We start from the raw sequence: 21,484 nt of genomic DNA, 5'->3' as shown, positions 1-21,484 counted from the left end.
CCAGATTCCAGCTCTGGGTTCACTGTGGCCCCTCTCCTAGATTCCTGCCGCAGCTCTGTGCTCACTGTGGCCCCTCTCCCAGATTCCAGCCCCAGCTCTGTGCTCACTGTGGCTACATTCCCAGATTTCAGCCCCAGCTCTGGGCTCACTGTGGCCCCTCTCCCACATTCCAGCTCTGTGCTCACTGTGGCCCCTCTCCCAGATTCCAGCCCCAGCTCTGTGCTCACTGTGTCCCCTCTCCCAGATTCCAGCCCCAGCTCTGTGCTCACTGTGTCCCCTCTCCCAGATTCCAGCCCCAGCTCTGTGCTCACTATGGCCCCTCTCTCAGATTCCAGCCCCAGGTCTGTGATCACTGTGGTCCCTCTCCCAGATTCCTGCTGCAGCTCTGTGCTCACTGTGGCCCCATTCCCAGATTCCAGCTCCAGCTCTGGGCTCACTGTAGCCCCTCTCCCAGATTCCAACTCTGTGCTCACTGTGGCTCCTCTCCCAGATTCCAGCCCCAGCTCTGGGCTTACTGTGGCCCCTCTCCCAGATTCCAGACCCAGCTCTGTGCTCACTGTGGCTCCTCTCCCAGATTCCAGCCCCAGCTCTGTGCTCACTGTGGCCCCTCTCCCAGATTCCAGCTCTGTGCTCACTGTGGCCCCATTCCCAGATTCCAGCTCTGGGCTCACTGTGGCCCCTCTCCCTGATTCCAGCTCTGTGCTCACTGTGGCCCCTCTCCCAGATTCCAGCACCAGCCCCAGCCCCAGCTCTGTGCTCACTGTGGCCCCTCTCGCAGATTTCAGCCCCAGCTCTGGCTCACTGTGGCCTCTCTCCCAGATTCTAGCTCTGTGCTCACTATGGCCCCTCTCCCAGATTCCAGCTCTGTGCTCACACTGTGGCCCCTCTTCCAGATTCAAGCTCTGTGCTCTCTCTCAGCTGCTCTCACCTGTGGCCAGTGCCACACTATCGTCCCCAGCACAGCTGAGCTGGACACCAAGCTCTGCCCCCTAGTTGCACCACCACTAATTGGAGGACCCGCCGCCAGTTTGCTCCTCCCACCTCCGCCAGTTTGCTCCTCCCACCTCCGCCGGGCTCTTCCCATTGGTCAGTCAGGCCAGGCCCCGGTGTCACGTGCTCCAGTTCACTCCGCCCCCTCGCAACACCAGGTGACAGGCGGCTGAATCCGCTCCATTCGGTGTCCGGGGAGCTCTCGACCGACTCTCGGGTTTGGGTGTTACTATATTCCCTCTCCCCGCACCCACCTGGAGTTAAATCGGCTCAGAAAACGCATTTTCTGTCGGTGATTCGGCCTCAACGGCCGACCTTTCCCAAGACACTAATAAAAAAGTAAAATACTGCAGATGCTGGAAATCTCAGTCTGTGGAGAGAGAAACAGAGTTAACGTTTCAGGTCGATGACCCTTCGTCAAATCTGGCGAATGTTTGAAATGACACCGAGCCCGGTGCGCAGGCGCAGGAGAGGCCAGTTTGTGGGACTCCTGAGCATGCGCGGTGCTGAGCAGGTGAGCTGGACATTTAAAGGGACCCTGTCTCTGTCTGTGTTGTGGTTAATTCCAGGAACACTCTTCCAGATCATTCTAGAATGCAAAGATAAGCCTCGGCTTCTATTCTCCACTGCCAACAATCTTCTTAAACACCTCTCCCCTAGCTCTTCCACGTTTAATCCGAGATCTCAGGGAACAAGAGGGGCAGATTCTAGAAACAATGGAGAAAAACCTTCGAGAAATTCAAGAGAATTAAAATTCTATTCAGGAGGAGCTCTCAGCGTTGCAGAAACAGATGGAGCAAAAAGACGGACTGATATTTCTGAAGGTGAGGATTATATTGTGGGTCAGTTCAGTGAAACTTTCCACAGTCACAAAATAACCGACGATAACTGAAATAAATGCAGCATTTGCTGAACATTTCTAAACTGATTTAAACACATTGTTTTATCTGTTCATGGGCGGTTCCGCTATCGACACGGAATGATCCCACTCCCACACTGTCTGTAGAATCATGGGAATGAATTGTCGTGATCGTAGTACTTTGCTTATAATTATTTCTGTGCTGCCCCATTGTTTAATATCTGTCGGAACTCACATTGCAATCCAGTTACAGTTCCATGTTGTGAGTGTGTGGGTGTGTCTGGTATGGTGGGTGTGACAGTCACTGTGTGTGTGAGTGGCACTGATGTATAGTTCCAGTATCTGATACACGAATCGGAATGTTCAACTACTTACATTCATAGAATCCCACAGCACAAATGGCCCATCGTGTCTGTGCAGCTCTTTGAAAGAGTTTTCCAATTATTCCCACTCCTCTTTCCCCATAGTCCTGCATTTATTTCCTTTTCAAGTGTATTTCCAATTCCCTTTTTAAAATTACTATGGAATCTGCTTCCTCCACGCTGTCATTCAGTGCATTCCTGATCATCACAAGTCATTGTGGAACATCATCATCATAGGCAGTCCCTCGGAATCGAGGAAAACTTGCTTCCACTCTTAGAATGAGTCCTTAGGTGACTGAACAGTCCAATACGAGAACCACAGTCCCTGTCACAGGTGGGCCAGACAGTGGTTGAGGGTAATGGAGGGTGGGACAGGTTTGCCGCACGTTCTTTCCGCTGCCTGCACTTGTCTTCTGCATGCAATCGGCAATGAGACTCGAGGCACTCCGCACCCTCCCGGATGCACTTCCTCCACTTAGGGCGGTCTTTGGCCAGGAACTCCCAGATGTCAGTGGGGATGTTGCACTTTATCAGGGAGGCTTTGAGGGTGTCCTTGTAACGTTTCCTCTGCTCACCTTTGGCTCATTTGCCATGAAGGAGTTCGGAGTACAGCGCTTGCTTTCGGAGTCTTGTGTCTGGCATGCAGACAATGTGGCCTGCCAAGCAGAGCTGATCAAGTGTGGTCAAAGCTTCAATGCTGGGAATTGCCTGGACGAAGAAACTGATGATGGTGGATTTGCAGGATCTTGCGGAGGCACCGTTGGTGGTATTTCTCCAGCGACTTGAGGTGTCGACTGTACATGGTCCACGTCGCTGAGCCAATAGAGGGACCTTGGAGTACATGTCCACAGATCCCCGAAGGTAGCAGGAACAGGTAGATAACATTGTTAATAAGGCATACGGAATACTTGCCTTCATTCACCGAGGCACTGAATACAAGAGCAGGGAGATTACGCTTGAACTGTATAAAACACGAGTTAGGTCACAGCTGGAGTACTGCGTGCAGGTCTTGTCAGCACATTACAGGAAAGATGTGATTGCACTAGAGAGGGTGCAGAGGAGATTTACAAGGATGTTGCCTGGATTGGAGAATTTTAGCTATGACAAAAGATTCGATAGGCTGGGGGTTGTTTACTTTGGAACAGAGGAGGCTGAGGGGAGACCATATTGAGGTGTATCGAATTATGAGGGGTCAAGATAGAATGGATAGGAAGGGCCTATTTCCCTTAGAGGGGTCAACAACCAGGGGGCATAGATTTAAAGCAATTTGTAGCAGGTTTAGAGGGGATTTGAGGGGGAAATGTTTCACCCAGAGGGTGGTGGGGATCTGGAACTCACTGCCTGAAATGATGGTAGAGGCAGAAACCCTCACCACATTTAAAAATACTTGAATATGTACTTAGAGGCATAGCCTTTAAACCTATGTACCAAGAGCTGGAGCGTAGGATTAAGCTGGATAGCGCTTTGTCGGCCGGCATGGACACAATGGGCTGAATGGCCTCCTGTCGTGCTGTACATTTCTATGATTCATTTAAAACCAATCCCCACACTCCTTTGAGATTTGTGTATGTGACCCCCAGGTCTCTGTTACTGCACCCTATTTAAAATTGTACCATTTAGTTTATATTGCCTCTCCTCATTCTTTCTTCCAAAGTGCATCACTTCACACATCTGTTTTAAATTTTATCCGCCTGTATCTGCTCATTTCACCAGCCTGTCGATGGCCTCCTGAAGTCTTTTACTAACCTCCTCACAGTTTGTGTTTTATTTATTTCAGGAGGAAGCTTGTCGGAAGAGGAGGTAGGACATGTTCTTTACTGAAACTCTGCAGTTTGGTAAAGTGTTTATGGTCAATTTATAACATCAACTGTGTAATATTTACAGGATTAGTGAGGACTATCTCAAGCTGTCAGTAGCAGATGGCACCTTGCCTATCAGAAAGTTCAATGGCACTTTACAATACACAATGTGGAGAGACATGATAGACGACATTAACCCCAGTAAATCTCCTATATTCCTTTTTCTGATTTATATCACAGGCAGTCCATTGAACAAGGATGACTTGCTTCCACAAGTTCACAGGTATTTCGATAAAGGACCCGATGTTCCAGTCCTGAACTCCAATTGAGTCGGTGGAAGATGTTTGTGCCTGGATTTTTTTTTAACGTGTGGTGACCGTTGAACATCAGCCACCACACGGGCTTGACAGAGCCAGGCCTTTATCCAGTGGCAAGGGTTAACCAGGACGACTGGAGACCTGCTCTGCTGCACGGACCTAGTGCGCGCACATATCGCAGTGTGGACTGGCCAATGCTACCCCTGGCCCTCGGCTCTTCTGGGCCCTGTACCCTCATCTGTCGCACCTCTGCCATGATCTCTCGCCGCTCCTTCACCATAAACGTTCACCGCATCTCGTCACAAACACTCGCTACTCATCCGCCCCAACCTTCCCACTCCTCTGTACCTGGGTCCTGCCGATGTTCCTGCCCTCGCACCAAAATGGCGACTAGGGTTTTGATGACATCACCCAGTCGCCCATCTCAAAATCATTGCATACTTGGAGCAGCTCACGCTGGAGGTTGGAGTGGTCCAGCTCTTATACTTGCCGACCTGCGGAGCTGTTCTCTTGAGGTTGGGGTGGGGCGTGAGAGGGAGCCATGATGTCCCAGAGCCGCCGCTCCAGCGCTTATACTTGCCGACCTGCGGAGCTGTTCTCTCGCAGGCTGGGGGGTGGGGGCCACGATGTCCCAGGGCCGCCGCTCCAGCACTTATACTTGCCGACCTGTTCTCTCGCATTTCTCAATCCAGATGAGAAAGGCCTAAACCGGCTTCCAGACCCTGGATTGAAAGATCGCTGATGTCCGTGTCTAGTCTGGAAGTCAGGAGTCTTTGCATTGGATAAGGGAGGGCTTGGGATGATCTTACTGAAGTATTCAAGATCCTTAGCCACAGAGAGAAGATAAACATCCAGAGGTTTAACACAGTCAGAGTCGACAACAAAGTAGTGATAGTCTCGAACTCAGAGAATGGCGGGAAAATATAGCGGGGGGAGGGGGAAGGAGATAGGATGGTGGGGGCGGGGGAAGGGGAAGGAGAAAGGATGGTGGAGGAGGGGGAAGGAGATAGGATGGTGGAGGAGGGGGAAGGAGATAGGATGGTGGAGGAGGGGGAAGGAGATAGGATGGTGGAGGAGGGGGAAGGAGATAGGATGGTGGGGGCGGGGGGGGGGAAGGAGATAGGATGGTGGGGGCGGGGGGGGGAAGGAGATAGGATGGTGGAGGAGGGGGAAGGAGATAGGATGGTGGGGGCGGGGGGGGGGGGGGAAGGAGATAGGATGGTGGGGGAGGGGGAAGGAGATAGGATGGTGGGGGAGGGGTTGTGGGGCGGAGGGGAAAAGTCGAGGAGCAGCCAGCAGCGGGCAGGACAATTCCTGCACCTCCCGGCCACAGAGAAACTGTTACACAGAATAAATAGAAAGAACCTGTTTTTATATCCGATGTTTCACGACCTCGGGACGTCCCGAAGCTCTTTACAGACAGTGAAGAGTTTTTAAAGTGTAGTCACTGTTGCAATTTGTGCACAGCAAGCTCCCACAAGCAGCAAAGTGATAATGACCAGATAACCAGTTCTCATGATGTTGGTTGATGGATAAATATTGTCCAGGACACCGGACGGAACTAACTCCTTGCATCATTCCCTCTGGGGGCTTCCAGCAGTCCCTTTAAGGACCACAGGTTGGGCCATTCTACAGACTGTTCCACTGGGCGGGACTTGCACAGCTCACACAACGACCAATGGAAGACCAAGATTGCACGGGGTTCCCATGTACATTCTGGGATTCGGTTTGCATAAACTAATGAGGCCTCCCCCATGTTTAGTGCGGGAACGCTGGATTCCTATTTTGCGGCTGTGGCATAATTTCCCGGCGGCACTTAGTGGGAACCACTGCGGGTGATTTTTGTCTCGTTACTGCTCTGTTTACGGTGTAAATCCGGACAATAGTGAGACGTAAATAACTCCTAACTACTTTATGTAGAGGGTATGGGAAGTAATACATTGTGAGAAGTGGTTTGAGATATTTGTCAGGAACATTGGAAATGTAAGTTTCTCCTTCAGATGTAATTGCAGTGTGTTTATTTCCATCGCATTCCTTATACTGGATGCTGTCTTACCTGTGAAATATTTTATTCACTACACTACATTCCTTGTGGCCTTTGGAAACAGCTGCCCCCACCCCTCTACCCCTCCCCCTGCTCTTCCCCCCCCACCCCCTCACCTGCTCTTTCTCCCCCTCTTCGCTCTCTCCACACCCCCCCCACTTTCTCGCCCCCCTGCGCTCTCTCCCCCTCCCCCCCGCTCTCTGTCCCCCACTTTTCCTCCCCCCGCTCTCCCTCCCCCCCCAACCACCCGCTCTCTCTCCCCCTCCCCCCACGCGAAGGCAGAATATTATTTGAATGGTGGCAGATTAGGAAAAGGGGAGGTGCAATGAGATCTGGGTGTCATGGTACATCAGTCATTGAAAGTTGGCATACAGGTACAGCAGGCGGTGAAGAAGGCCTTCTTAGTTGGGGGATTTGAGTATGGGAGCAGGGAGGTCTTACTGCAGTTGTACAGGACCTTGGTGAGGCCTCACCTGGAATATTGTGTTCAGTTTTGGTTTCCTAATCTGAGGAAGGACGTTCTTGCTATTGAGGGAGTGCAGCGAAGGTTCACCAGACTGATTCCCGGGATGGCAGGACTGACATATGAGGAGAGACTGGATCGATTGGGCCTGTATTCACTGGAGTTTAGAAGGATGAGAGGGGATCTCAATCGAAATATATAAAATTCTGACAGGACTGGACAGGTTAGATGCAGGAAGAATGTTCCTGATGCTGGGGAAATCCAGAACCAGGGAACACAGTCTAAGGATAAGGGGGAAGCCATTTAGGACTGAGATGAGGAGAAACTTTTTCACTCAGAGTTGTTAACCTGTGGAATTCTCTACCGCAGAGAGTTGTTGATGCCAGTTCATTGGATATATTCAAGAGGGAGTTAGTTCTGGCCCTTACGGCTAAAGGGATCAAGGGGTATGGAGAGAAAGCAGGAAAGGGGTACTGAGGGAATGATCAGCCATGATCTTATTGAATGGTGGTGCAGGCTCGAAGGGCCGAATGGCCTACTCCTGCACCCAATTTCTATGTTTCTATGTTTCTCCCCCCGCTCTCTCCAGTGGTTTTCGGGTCTTTATCTCCGGGTGCTGATTTGGGCCCGAAATCGACGTAAATCGCCCCCCAGGGCGTAAACCCTGGAGCAGCAGCTGATTCTATGATCACAATCCAGAGCCCGAGTGGGCACTTTAAACAGGAAAGTATTTGAATAAATCACAGCAAGAAACTGAATCACTGACTGTTGTATTTTAACTTTCCCCAAGCTCCAGCCTCGATGACTCTGGATCCAAACACAGCGAATCCACAGCTCATCCTGTCTGAGGACCGGACCTGTGTGAGACCCAGAGACAAACGGCAGCCGCTCCCTGACACCCTGGGGAGGTTTGATCCCTGGGGCTGTGTCCTGGGATCAGAGGTGGAGGTGTGGAACAAGGTGGGGTCTGGGAGTGGTCCGAGAGTCTGCCGGGAGAAAAGGGCCATTCACCCCGAGCACAGAGACCGGATACTGGATTGTGGGGCTGGATCCCGGAAGAGGCTATTTTGCCGGCACCTCCCCCTCACTAACCCACCTCACCCAGAGTGTGAAGCCCCTGACGATCAGGGTGTACCTGGACTATGAGGGTGGACAGGTATCATTTTACAATGCAGACAACTTGTCCCATCATGTCCCATCTCCACACTTTCACTGAGAGAATCTTTCCCTACTTCTCCCCGGGGCTGAATGATGGCGGGAAAAACTCTGCACCACTGACAATCTGTGGGGTTAAAGGTCACCAACAGGCCCATCCCAAAATTTCAACCTGCCACCTGCTGGCCGTTGGTCCCAGTCACAGGTGATGCGGGGAGGGAGCTGGGGAGCGAGGGAGCGAGGGAGAGAAAGCACGTGCGTGGGGGGTGGGGAAGAGAGAAGAAACAAATCGATGGTGAATTGTAAACGGGGAGTTACTGGGTGGAATGAGCTGTGTAACACAAGAATCCGGTGATCTTGCTGCCTGTAATGTTTCTCCACAGGGAGAAGGTAACACTACATGGCAGTGTTTGAGATGAATTAGTGCAACACCTCTTCTGGCAAGCCTGTTATTAAACTACACAACAGAAGCGACATTGATTTTTTTTTTTAAACGAATTGGGGGCTTAACGACATCCCAGAGTCATGTACTAAACATTTTTATTTTAAATTTGCACCTTACCCATCCCTGGAATTTAGAAGTTTAAGACGTGATTTGATCGAAGTTTTCAAGATATTAAGAACCGAGAGTAAGCCTTTCCGCTGCGTGGGTTGTCTAGGACTAGGGGCATCGTCTAAAAATTATAGCCATGTCTTTCAGGAGTGAAGTTAGAAAATACTTCGACACACAAAGGGTGGGAGAAGTTTGGAATTTTCTTCTGCAAACCACAATTGATGCAGTTTCAATTGTTAATTTTAAACCGGAGGTTGATGGATCTTCGTTAACCAAAGGGATTGTGGGATATGGGCCAAAGGCGGGTTTATGGAGACAGGTCACAGATCAGCCGTGATCTCATTGAATGGTGGGACAGGCTCCAGGGGCTGAATGGCCTCTTCCTGCTTCTATCCTGAACTAACAGGACTGATTTTAAGAGCCCCCGCCTGGTGTAACCGGAGCGATAGTCGCCTGGAAATGGCACTAAAGTTTACGCTGGTGCTTCAGCCATCGTCACCGTGGGTGGGGTCCTGAGATGGGTAGCGGGAACGCCTGCCTGTTTCAGGGGGGGAAACCTCATCAAACCGGGGTCCCGTGACGTACAGAGGACCCTGACTGCAATTCTGAGGTACAAATGGGCGGAGTGAGGGCACGTTGAGCGGCCGAACCAACTGCTCTTCAAACACTCGCTGGAGGCCGCTCGGAAATATTTTTTATAAAACAGATCTCTTTCCTAAAAACAAACACATTCCTGACATCGCAACCATTATATTTCTGATTTACTTCATTTTGTTCACAAATATTTTCAACCTTCCCCGTGTTCCACTCCCTTCAAGGCCGTTCCTTCATCTTTGTCCATGAAAGTGTGAACATTTCATGTTGAAAGTCTCTTCTGTATTTGTTTCATTCGTTGCTGGGATATGGTGGTGCAAGGCCAGCATTTATTGCCCATCCCTAATTGCTCTCGAGAAGGGGGTGGTGAGCCACCTTCTTGAACCACTGCAGTCCGTGCGGTGAAGGTGCTCCCACAGGGATGCTCGGGAGGGAGTTCCAGGATTTTGATCCAGCGATGAAGGAACAGCTGATATATTTCCCAAGTGAGGATGGTGTGTAATGTGAAGGGGAACTTGTAGGTGAGGGTGTTCCCCTGCAACTGCTGCCCTTGTCCCTCTGGGTGGTAGAGGTCGCGGGTTTGGGAGTTGCTGCAGTGCAACGTGTAGATGGTACACACTGCAGCCACGGTACGCCGGTGGTGGAGGGAGTGAATGTTGAAGGTGGTGGATGGGGTGCCAATCAAGCGGGATGCTTTGTCCTGGATGGTGTCGAGCTTCTTGAACTTTGTTGGAGCTGCACTCATCCAGGAAAGTGGAGAGTATTCCATCACATTCCTGACTTATGCCTTTGAGATGGGGGAAAGGCTTTGAGGAGTCAGGAGGTGATTGAAAGTGATTTGACCAAATCAGTTGTGAATATACTCGTGCATTAATTTTCCAGTTTTAAACCATGAGAGAACCCAGTGTAACAGGTTAATGATTTAGATCACTGCTTTTGTTTACTAATGAATGAATTCTAATGGCCGATTGCTTCTAAAATAGTTGTGATTATTAGACTGTTGCATTATAAATCATGAATCAGACATCAAATGCTGCCATTTCATCTATTTTCTTATTTGAAGGGGTATGGATAATATTTACATTCTTTTACTCGTGTCTGGTATTGTTAAGATGTGCCCACTTATTGAGGGTTTTACGGGTTAAGTGAGAAGCCAGGAAAGGCCCTCCGTACCAGGGTTGAGAATGTCCATTACATGTTTCCACACTCTATACTGGGTGGGTCCCTTAAATGCTCCCAGAGACAGGCTGCCTCTCGCTATGTTTGGCTGACAGTACGCTTCACTAATAATGTAAATATGAAATATTGAACAGCAGAAAATAAAACCGCTCTTCAATATCCTACTTTATAATGTTGTTCAGTTATTTTTGGAGCGTGTCGTACCTCTGCTCCTCCGGCAGACTCTCCTGAAATAGACAGAAACACAAATGTTAACGCACAGCAGACCGCTGGCAGTGCTCAAACAGACTAAACAAGGCTCGACTTTGCAGCATGAGAGAGCTAGAGAGTCAATAGTAAAGTGTGGAGCAACTCACTGATCTCAGCTGCCCAAAACCTGAAGTGATATGCTCCTCCTGTACCATGTGGGAACTCAGGGACACTTCCGGCGTCCCTGACAACTACGTGTGTGGGAAGTGTACCCGCCTCCAGCTCCTGGAATTGGAGCGGAGGGTGGATTCACTCCGGAGCATCCACGATGCTGAGAATGACGTGAGTAGCACGTGTAGCGAGTTGGTCTTACCGCAGGTGAAGGGTCCACAGCCAGATAGGGAATGGAAGACCAACAGGAAGAGCAGTGCAAGGAAGGTAGTGCAGGGGTCTCCTGCGGTCATCCCCCTGCAAAACAGACACACCGCTTTGAGTACTGTTGGGGGGATGACTAACCAGGGGAAGGCAGCAGCAGCCAAGTTCAAGGCACCGTGGCTGGCTCTGCTGCACAGGAGGGCAGAAAATAGAGTGGGAGAGCGATAGTGATAGGGGATTCAATTGTAAAGGGAATAGATAGGCGTTTCTGCAGCCGCAACCGAGACTCCAGGATGGTATGTTACCTCCCTGGTGCAAGGGTCAAGGATGTCTCGGAGCGGGTGCATGACATTCTGAAAAGGGAGGGTGAACAGCCAGTTGTCGTGGTGCACATTTGTACCAACGATATAGGTAAAAAATGGGATGAGGTCCTACGAGACGAATTTAAGGAGCTAGGAGCTAAATTTAAAAAGTAGGACCTCAAAAGTAGTAATCTCAGGATTGCTACCAGTGCCACGTGCTAGTCAGAGTAGGAATAGCAGGATAGCTCAGATGAATACGTGGCTTGAGCAGTGGTGCAGCATGGAGGGATTCAAATTCCTGGGGCATTGGAACCGGTTTTGGGGTAGGTGGGACCAGTACAAAACGGACGGTCTGCACCTGGGCAGGACCGGAACCAATGTCCTAGGGGGAGTGTTTGCTAGTGCTGTTGGAGATGAGTTAAACTAATATGGCAGGGGGATGGGAACCAATGCAGGGAGACAGAGGGAAACAAAATGGAGACAGAAGCAAAAGACAGAAAGGAGATGAGTAAAAGTGGAGGGCAGAGAAACCCAAGGCAAAAAACAAAAAGGGCCACTTTACAGCAAAATTCTAAAGGGTCAAAGTGTAATAAAAAGGCAAACCTGAAAGCTCTGTGCCTCAATGCGAGGAGTATTCGGAATAAGGTGGACGAATAAACTGTGCAGAAAGCAGATAACGGATAACGGAGACATGGCTCCAGGGTTACCAAGGCTGGGAACTCAACATCCAAGGGTATCCAACATTTAGGAAAGATGGACAGAAAGGAAAAGGAGGCGGGGTGGCGTTACTGGTTAAAGAGGAAATTAATGCAATTGTAAGAAAGGACATTAGCCTGGATGATGTGGAATCGGTATGGGTGGAGCTACGGAATACCAAGGGGCAGAAACGCTAATGGGAGTTGTGCACAGACCTCCAAACAGTAGTAGTGATGTTGGGGAGGGCATCAAACAGGAAATTAGGGGTGCATGCAATAAAGGTGCAGCAGTTATCATGGGTGACTTTAATATGCATATAGATTGGGCTAACCAAACTGGAAACAATGCGGTGGAGGAGGATTTCCTGGAGTGCATAACGCATGGTTTTCTAGACCAATATGTCAAGGAACCAACTAGCGGGGAGGCCATCTCAGACTGGGTGTTGTGTAATGAGAGAGGATTAATTAACAATCTCGTTGTGCGAGGCCCTTGGGGAAGAGTGACCATAATATGGTGGAATTCTACATTAGGATGGAGAAGGAAACAGTTAATTCAGAGACCATGGTCCAGAACTTAAAGAAGGGTAACTTTGAAGGTATGAGGCGTGAATTGGCTAGGATAGATTGGCGAATGATACTTAAGGGGTTGACAGTGGATGGGCAATGGCAGACATTTAGAGACCGCATGGATGAACTACAACAATTGTACATGCCTGTCTGGCAGAAAAATAAAAAAGGGAAGGTGGCTCAACCGTGGCTATCAAGGGAAATCAGGGATGGTATTAAAGCCAAGGAAGTGGCATACAAATTGGCCAGAAATAGCAGCGAACCAGGGGACTGGGAGAAATTTAGAACTCAGCAGAGGAGGAAAAAGCGTTTGATTAGGGCAGGGAAAATAGAGTACGAGAGGAAGCTTGCAGGGAACATTAAAATGGACTGCAAAAGCTTCTATAGATATGTAAAGAGAAAAAGGTTAGTAAAGACAAACATTGGTCCCCTGCAGTCAGAATCAGGGGAAGTCATAACTGGGAACAAAGAAATGGCAGACCAATTGAACAAGTACTTTTGTTCGGTATTCACTAAGGAGGACACAAACAACCTTCCGGATATAAAAGGGGTCTGAGGGTCTAGTAAGAAGGAGGAACTGAGGGAAATCCTTATTAGTCGGGAAATTGTGTTGGGGAAATTGATGGGATTGAAGGCCGATAAATCCCCAGGGCCTGATGGTCTGTATCCCAGAGTACTTAAGGAGGTGGCCTTGGAAATAGCGGATGCATTGATAGTCATTTTCCAACATTCCATAGACTTTGGATCAGTTCCTATGGAGTGGAGGGTAGCCAATGTAACCCCACTTTTTAAAAAAAGGAGCGAGAGAGAAAACAGGGAATTATAGACCGGTCAGCCTGACATCGTTAGTGGGTAAAATGATGGAATCAATTATTAAGGATGTCATAGCAGCGCATTTGGAAAGAGGTGACATGATAAGTCCAAGTCAGCATGGATTTGTGAAAGGGAAATCATGCTTGACAAATCTTCTGGAATTTTTTGAGGATGTTTCCAGTAGAGTGGACAAGGGAGAACCAGTTGATGTGGTGTATTTGGACTTTCAGAAGGCTTTTGACAAGGTCCCACACAAGAGATTAATGTGCAAAGTTAAAGCACATGTGATTGCGGGTAGTGTGCCGACGTGGATTGAGAACTGGTTGGCAGACAGGAAGCAAAGAGTAGGAGTAAATGGGTACTTTTCAGAATGGCAGGCAGTGACTCGTGGGGTACCGCAAGGTTCTGTGCTGGGGCCCCAGCTGTTTACATCGTACATTAATGATTTAGACGAGGGGATTAAATGTAGTATCTCCAAATTTGCGGATGACACTAAGTTGGGTGGCAGTGTGAGCTGCGAGGAGGATGCTATGAGGCTGCAGAGTGACTTGGATAGGTTAGGTGAGTGGGCAAATGCATGGCAGATGAAGTATAATGTGGATAAATGTGAGGTTGTCCACTTTGGTTGTAAAAACAGAGAGACAGACTATTATCTGAATGGTGACAGATTAGGAAAAGGGGAGGTGCAACGAGACCTGGGTATCATGGTACATCAGTCATTGAAGGTTGGCATGCAGGTACAGCAGGCAGTTAAGAAAGCAAATGGCATGTTGGCCTTCATAGCGAGGGGATTTGAGTACAGGGGCAGGGAGGTATTACTACAGTTGTACAGGGCCTTGGTGAGGCCACACCTGGAGTATTGTGTACAGTTTTGGTCTCCTAACTTGAGGAAGGACATTCTTGCTATTGAGGGAGTGCAGCGAAGGTTCACCAGACTGATTCCAGGGATGGCGGGAGTGACATATCAAGAAAGACTGGATCAACTGGGCTTGTATTCACTGGAGTTCAGAAGAATGAGAGGAGATCTCATAGAAATTCTGACGGGTTTAGACAGGTTAGATGCAGGAAGAATGTTCCCAATGTTGGGGAAGTCCAGAACCAGGGGTCACAGTCGAAGGATAAGGGGTAAGCCATTTAGGACCGAAATGAGGAGAAACTTTTTCACCCAGAGAGTGGTGAACCTGTGAAATTCTCTACCACAGAAAGTTGTTGAGGCCAATTCACTAAATATATTCAAAAAGGAGTGAGATGTAGTCCTTACTACTAGGGGGATCAAGGGGTATGGCGAGAAAGCAGGAATGGGTTACTGAAGTTGCATGTTCAGCCATGAACTCATTGAATGGCGGTGCAGGTTCGAAGGGCCGAATGGCCTACTCCTGCACCTATTTTTTTATGTTTCTATGTTTGGGCCTTTGAGAGGAGCAGATGGGAACTAATGGAAGGAAACGGTTGGAAAGCTAATAAGCAAAGAACAGTATTGGACAAATTGAGTCAGTTTAATGAAGTGCATGGGCTGGTACTCAATAATGAGGGTGAGTCACTGGGGAGCTGGGACAGGGATTTTTGCAAACAGATACAGGGGCAGCAAGAAACAGAAATAACTGCTGGGGGAAACTGAGCACATAAGATAATAGAGGATATACTGACGGCAGGAAGAATGCTTGTAAAGACATTGAGAAAGTCACCTTTCTTAAGGAAGGATATACTAGCTTTGGAGGGGGTACAGAGACGATTCACTAGGCTGACTCCGGAGATGAGGGGGTTACCTTATGATGATAGATTGACTAGACTGCGTCTTTTCTCGTTGGAGTTCAGAAGGATGAGTGGTGATCTTATAGAAACATTTAAAATAATGAAAGGGATAGACAAGATCGAGGCAGAGAGGTTGTTTCCTCTGATCGGGGAGACTAGAACTAGGGGGCACAGCCTCAAAGTATGGGGGAGCCAATTTAAAACCGAGTTGAGAAGGAATTTCTTCTCCCAGAGGGTTGTGAATCTGTGGAATTCTCTGCCCAAGGGAGCAGTTGAGGCTAGCTCATTTAATGTATTCAAATCACAGATAGATAAATTTTTAACCAATAAAGGAATTAAGGGTTACGGGGAGTGGGCGGGTAAGTGGAGCTGAGTCCACGGCCAGATCAGCCATGATCTTGTTGAATGGCGGAGCAAGCTCGAGGGGCTAGATGTTCCTGTTCCTAATTCTTATGTTCTTGCAATAATGTGCAGATATAGGAACATAGGAACAGGAGTAGGCCATTCAGCCCCTCGAGACTGTTCCACCATTTAATTAGATCAAGCACTAACTCCGAATGCAGAAGACCAAGTAACGGAGGAAAAAGTAGTTCAGAAGCCAGAGAACATAGTTAGGACAAAGATGCAGTTCACAGAATCATGGAAATTTACAGCAGAGCAGGAGGCCATTTCAGCCCATTGTGTCCGTGCCGGCCGACGAAGAGTTATCCGGCCTAATCCCACTTTCCAGCTCTCGGTCCTAGCCCTGTAGGTTATGGCACTTCAAGTGCACATTCAAGTACGTTTTTGTCGTGGTGAGGTTTTCTGCCTCTACCAATCTTTCGGTAAGTGAGTTCCATACCTCAACCACCCTCTGGATGAAAACATTTCCCCTCAAATACCTGCTAAACCTCCTACCAATTACTTTAAATCTATGCCCCCTGCTTGTTGACCCCACTGCTAAGGGAAATAGGTCCTTCCTATTCACTCAGGTCTCTCCTCAGCCTCCTCTTTGCCAAAGAATAAACAATCCCAGCCTATCAGTCTTTCCTCAAAGCTAAAATTCTCCAGTCCAGGCAACATCCTCATAAATCCCGTCTGCTACTGTAAAGTCCATGTGTGTCTCAGTGGTCATCTCCTGTACATGTACAGTACACAGCGGGTAAAGGGGAACGATTCACTCCCGGCTGCTTCTGTGAAGCCCGTTTGTGTCTCAGTTTCAGCTCCTGTACACAGCGGGTAAAGGGGAACGATTCACTCCCGCCTGGTACTGTATGGCTCGTGTGCCTCTCAGTGCCACCTCCTGTACATGTACAGTAAACAGTGGGTAAAGGGGAACGATTCACTCCCCTCTGGTACTGTAGAGCCCGTGTGTGTCTCAGTGCCAGCTCCTGTACACAGCGGGTAAAGGAACAATTCACTCCCGGCTGCTTCTGTAAAGTTCGTGCATGTATCAGTGTCAGCTCCTGTACACAGCGTATAAAGGGGAACGATTCACTCCCGCCTGGTACTGTAGAGCCCGTGCCTCTCAGTGCCAGCTCCTGTACATGTACAGTACACAGCAGGTAAAGGAACAATTCACTCCCCTCTGCTACTGTAGAGCCTGTGTGTGTCTCAGTGTCAGCTCCTGTCCACTGCTCAGTGTCCCACCATTTAATGTGTATTCCCTTGCCTTGTTAGCCCTCCCCAAATGCATGACCTCACACTTCTGCGGATTGAATTCTATTTGCCACTTTTCTGCCCACGTGACCATTCACGGATATCTTCCCGCAGTCTGTTAAGGTGCAGGGAGATTCTGGCTGTCGGGAGGTGGGTGGTGATGAGTGCGGTAATGATGATGAGTTGGTTACCCAGAGATAGGTCTGTGCACATTGAAGATAAATGACAAAAGGTACTGGAGGAGCAGGGGGGACTAAATGACAATGTATGAAATCCTGTAAGGGCTCTGAACCCTCCCATGCAAGGATGGCCGAGAAAATCAAGACAATTCCCTGTGTTATACTTCCTGTTTTTGGTGACAAAGATGTTTGCAAAGAAAATCGCAAATTATGTAAATCTGCTGTGAAAATAATACTGGGACGTTGAAGCGTAAATGGCGCTGTTCTTGTGACAAAAAATGGGAGAGAGATGACCAAATAAAAACCATGGAACTGGTCAGGAACGTTGAAGTAGCTGCAAGAAGCATTTATATTGGAGGAGGGAGAAGGCCAGGAGGAAAGGTGATCCACATGACATTGATTACAGAGTGGAATCTAGACAGCAGGTGGGTGATATACAAGAACCAGGCAACATTAACAAGGGTAAACTAGGGGCCAAAAAATGGAACATCTACAGTAAGCTGTATAGACGTGAATGCTGAATGCATTCAGAATAAGCAATTCCAAAACACAAGGTTACTGCAGCACTCGGGAACTCCAGTGTTGTGGGAATATTATAAACATGGCTGACTGCAGAGGATGGTGCACATGGACAGGAGGAGCCTGTTCCACCATTCAGTTAGATCTGTACCTCAACTGCATTTACCCACTTCTGCTCCATATCAATTGATGCCCTTAACCAACAACAATCTACCTATCTCAGTCTGGAAAATGGTGAATTGTTTGATTCTCGCATTCAGTCTTTTGAGGGAGAGAGTTCCAGATTTCCACAACTCTGTGAATGAATAATTTTTGTAAGAGTATTCAGGCATAGCAGAGTAGACAGCAGGGACGTGATGTGGGCCTGGATGTCAAAGACACTGAGGAGATTAAAGCTGTTGATCCTGTGAAAGAGCTGTCCAATTTATTCCCCCACCCAATCCTTTCTCCATAACCCTGCAAATGAGTTCTCTCCAGCTACATGTCCCATTGCCCTTTGAACGTCCCGATGGAATCTGCTTCTACCGCCCTTTCAGGTTCCAAATCTGAAAACATATCTCCACATTTCCCCTCTAGTTCTCTTGCCAATTATTTTAGATCTGTGACCTCGGGCTACCGATCCAGTTGTCAGAAGAAACAGTTTCTCCCATTTGCTCAATCAAAACCCCCTCAGAATTTTGATTACCTGCATTAGGTATCCCCTTGACCTTTGCTGCTCTAAGGAGAACAATCCCAGCTTCTGCTATCTCTCCACTTTACTGAAGTCCCTCATTCCTACTCTCATCCCAATAAACCTCCTCCTTACTCTCTCCAAGACTTTGACATCCTTCCTCAAGTCTGGTTCCCAGAATTCTACACAATACTCCAGCTGCAGCCTAACCAGTGATTTGTAAAGGTTCAGCATGACTCCCTCGTATTGAATTCAATGCCCCCGTTTACAAAGCCAAGTATCCCACAGGCTTTCTTGACTGTCTTATCAACTTGCCCTGCCACCTTCAAAGATTTGTGAACATTTACCCCAGTTCATTCTGTTTTTGCACAACCCTCAAAATAGCACCATTTAGATTATACAGCCTCTCCATGTTGTTCTTCCCAAAGTGCATCACTACACACTCATCCGCATTAAACTGTACCTGCCATGTGTCTGCCCATTTCCCCAGTCTGTCTTTGTCTTCCTGAAGTCTGATTCTATCCTGCTCACTATTCACTACGTTGCCAAGTTTTGACTCATCTGCAAACTTCAAAATTGTACTTTCTATCCCCAAGTTAAGGTTCTTTATCTACAGCAAGGAAAGCTTATCATGAATTATCTCAGATTTCTCTCAGATTTGTCTCCATTCTGAATAAAATATCATCCTTTTCCTCATTCAGTTCTTTGACCAAATTCGGTTCCTTTTCATCCAAAATATTGTGCAATGTACAAAATTCAGAGTCGATGAGGTTCTGCGATTGACTCGACTGTTCCTGTGAAGACAGAGAGAGTTTGTTGAAGAAGGAAACAAAACTATCGCAGCTCACCAGCACATTGATCACAATGCTTAATAAACGCCAAGCCACGTTGCTGAAAATGCACAGGGATATAGCTGTTAGCCAGCATGGGATACATAACACACTAACTGTACAGGCACAGCCCATATCAGCCCACTAAGAATTCACCATCATTTCCAAGATGTTCTCTTGCTGCTCAAACTCTAAATCGTCAAAAGAGGTTTTCTTCTGCCTCAGAGAATGTAGGATTGTCTTCATTTTCTCCTGGGATTGAAACTCCGAGATCTGAAGATAATTGGCAAATGGCAAAAAAAATCCAGGGGGTAAATGTGGGGATACATTTTTACACAGCGAGTTATGGTGATCTGGTGTGCCCTGCCTGAAAGGATGGTGGAAGCAGATTCAATAGTAACTTTCAAAAGGGAATTAGATAAATTGTTGAATAGGAGACATTCGCAGGGCTCTGGGGTAAGAGCAGGGGAGTGAGACTAATGGGACAGCTCTTTCACAGGCACGATGGGCCGAATGGCCTCTTCCTGTGCTGTGTGCGTCGATGATTCTAGGAGCTGACAAGAGAGCCACGGCGCTGCTAAAATTAAAAAAATTAAAAGTAAATTTATAATTTGTACAATCGGCAAAGTGTTAAACTGGACAATGTGACCCCTCCTTCACCTCCGCATTCCTGTCCCATCTCCTCCTCACTGCCCACCTCCTCCTCCTCCTCCTCACTGCCCCATCCTCTGCCCCCATCTCCTCCCCACATCTTAACCCACATTCTCCCACCTCCCCTGAACCACACTGTCCCCCTCCTCACACACCACCCACATCCTGCCCCGCATCCTCCCTCCTCCTCACCCCCATCCTGCTCCAAACCCCAAACGTCCACCTCCTCAATCCCTTCCCCTCACCTCACCCCGCCCCCCGCTGGGTATAAATCCAGGCGGCCGTCCTCAGCCGCTCCCACCGGCTCCAACTCACCGACACAAGGGCCCAGCGCCGCTTCACTGGCGCCCGGCCCAAACACACTGCCCGAGCTCCGAGTCCCACTGAGGCCCAGGCCCGCCCCGGAATCCCGCCTCCCTCACTCTGAGTGACAGGCGCTCCGGCCAATCCGCTTCCCCCGAGAGCTCCTCACTGGGCCGCCCCTGGCCAATCAGCGCCGCCGGGAGGCGGGGTTTGCGGCCATGATTTGGGTTGAGCGAGGCTCGCGCTCGGAGCTTGGCGGTTGGGTTGAAATATTTGAATGTTTAACGGGCGGTGACCTTTGCCCCTGTGTTCCACTCCAGGACATTGTGACGTATTTACTGAGGCGGCCGAGAGCTCGGGCCTTACACTAAACATCCGTAAGACAAAGGTCCTCCAGCAGCCTGTCCCCGCCGCACAGCACTGCCCCCCAGTCAGCAAGGTCCACGGCGCGGCCCTGGACACCGGGGACCATTCCCCAAACCTCGGGAGTCTCTTATCAACAAGGGCAGGCATTGACCACCAGATCCAACACCGCCTCCAGTGCGCCAGTGCAGCCTTCGGCCGCCTGAGGAAAAGAGTGTTTGAAGACCAGGCCCTCAAACCTACCACCAAGCTCATGGTCTACAGGGCTGTAGTAATAGCCGCCCTCCTGTATGGCTCAGAGACATGGACCATGTACAGCAGACAGCTCAAGTCGCTGGAGAAATACCACCAACGATGTCTCCGCAAGATCCTGCAAATTCCCTGGGAGGACAGACGCACCAACGTTAGCGTCCTCGACCAGGCCAACATCCCCAGCATTGAAGCACTGACCACACTCGACCAGCTCCGCTGGGCAGGCCACATTGTCCGCATGCCAGACACGAGACTCCCAAAGCAAGTGCTCTACTCAGAGCCAAAGGTGGGCAGAGGAATCGTTATAAGGACACCCTCAAAGCTTCCCTGATAAAGTGCAACATCCCCAGTGACACCTGGGAGACCCTAGCCAAAGACCGCCCTAAGTGGAGGAAGTGCATCCGGGAGGGCACTGAGCTCTTTGAATCTCAGCGCCACGAGCGTGAAGAGGTCAGGCGCAGGCAGCGGAAGGAGCGTGTGATAAATCAGTGCCACCAACCCCTTCCGACGAATATCTGTCCCACCTGTGACAGGGTCTGTGGCTCTCGTATTGGACTGTTCAACCACTAAAGAACTCATATTTTAGGAGTGGAAGCAAGTCTTCCTCGATTCAGAGGGACTGCCTATGAAAAAAGTGGGATTGGCAGGACAACAACAACAACTTGTGTTTATATAGCGCCTTTAATGCAGTAAAAGGTCCCCAGGTGCTTCACAGGAGGGTCACAGATTGTTTTATCTATTCCGAGGTGGATCTGCGATTGTCACCGAACTAATCTGCCTGCCACAATATCTACAGAATCCCGGGAATATCCGCAACCTCCCCGAGAATGGTTTTCATCATCATCAGCGCTCCCTGGAACCAGGATGACTTGCTTCCACATGGGTTTGCAGATGTTTCAATGAAGGAGCCGATATTCCAGTCCTGAACTCCAATTAAAGGGTGGAAGATGCCTGTGCCTGAATTGTTTTAACATGTGGTGACCGTCTCACACCAGCCGCCACACGGGATTGACAGAGCTCGGCCTTTATCCAGCGGCAAGGGTTAACCAGGACGGCAGGAGACCTGCTCTG

The 21,484-nt window shown here is 49.1% G+C and overlaps 2 long non-coding RNA genes across 2 annotated transcripts; one reads left to right on the top strand and one right to left on the bottom strand.

Annotated features, from left to right (window-relative positions):
- Positions 1 to 1,769: 1,769 nt before the first annotated feature.
- LOC139250070 (uncharacterized) lies at positions 1,770 to 4,128 on the top strand. Its single transcript, XR_011591264.1, has 3 exons — positions 1,770 to 1,814; positions 3,989 to 4,011; positions 4,096 to 4,128. It is a non-coding gene; the product is annotated as an uncharacterized lncRNA (long non-coding RNA).
- A 5,158-nt stretch (positions 4,129 to 9,286) lies between these two features.
- On the bottom strand, positions 9,287 to 19,891 carry LOC139250069 (uncharacterized). The gene is made up of 3 exons (XR_011591263.1): positions 19,811 to 19,891; positions 18,478 to 18,808; positions 9,287 to 10,542 (listed from the first exon to the last, which is right to left on the bottom strand). It is a non-coding gene; the product is annotated as an uncharacterized lncRNA (long non-coding RNA).
- Positions 19,892 to 21,484: the final 1,593 nt, after the last annotated feature.

This window comes from Pristiophorus japonicus, unplaced genomic scaffold (genome assembly GCF_044704955.1).
Source record: "Pristiophorus japonicus isolate sPriJap1 unplaced genomic scaffold, sPriJap1.hap1 HAP1_SCAFFOLD_343, whole genome shotgun sequence".
Taxonomy (NCBI): domain Eukaryota; kingdom Metazoa; phylum Chordata; class Chondrichthyes; family Pristiophoridae; genus Pristiophorus; species Pristiophorus japonicus.
The sequence above is the reverse complement of the archived record's forward strand: the minus strand, read 5'-3'. Positions and strand labels throughout refer to the sequence as shown.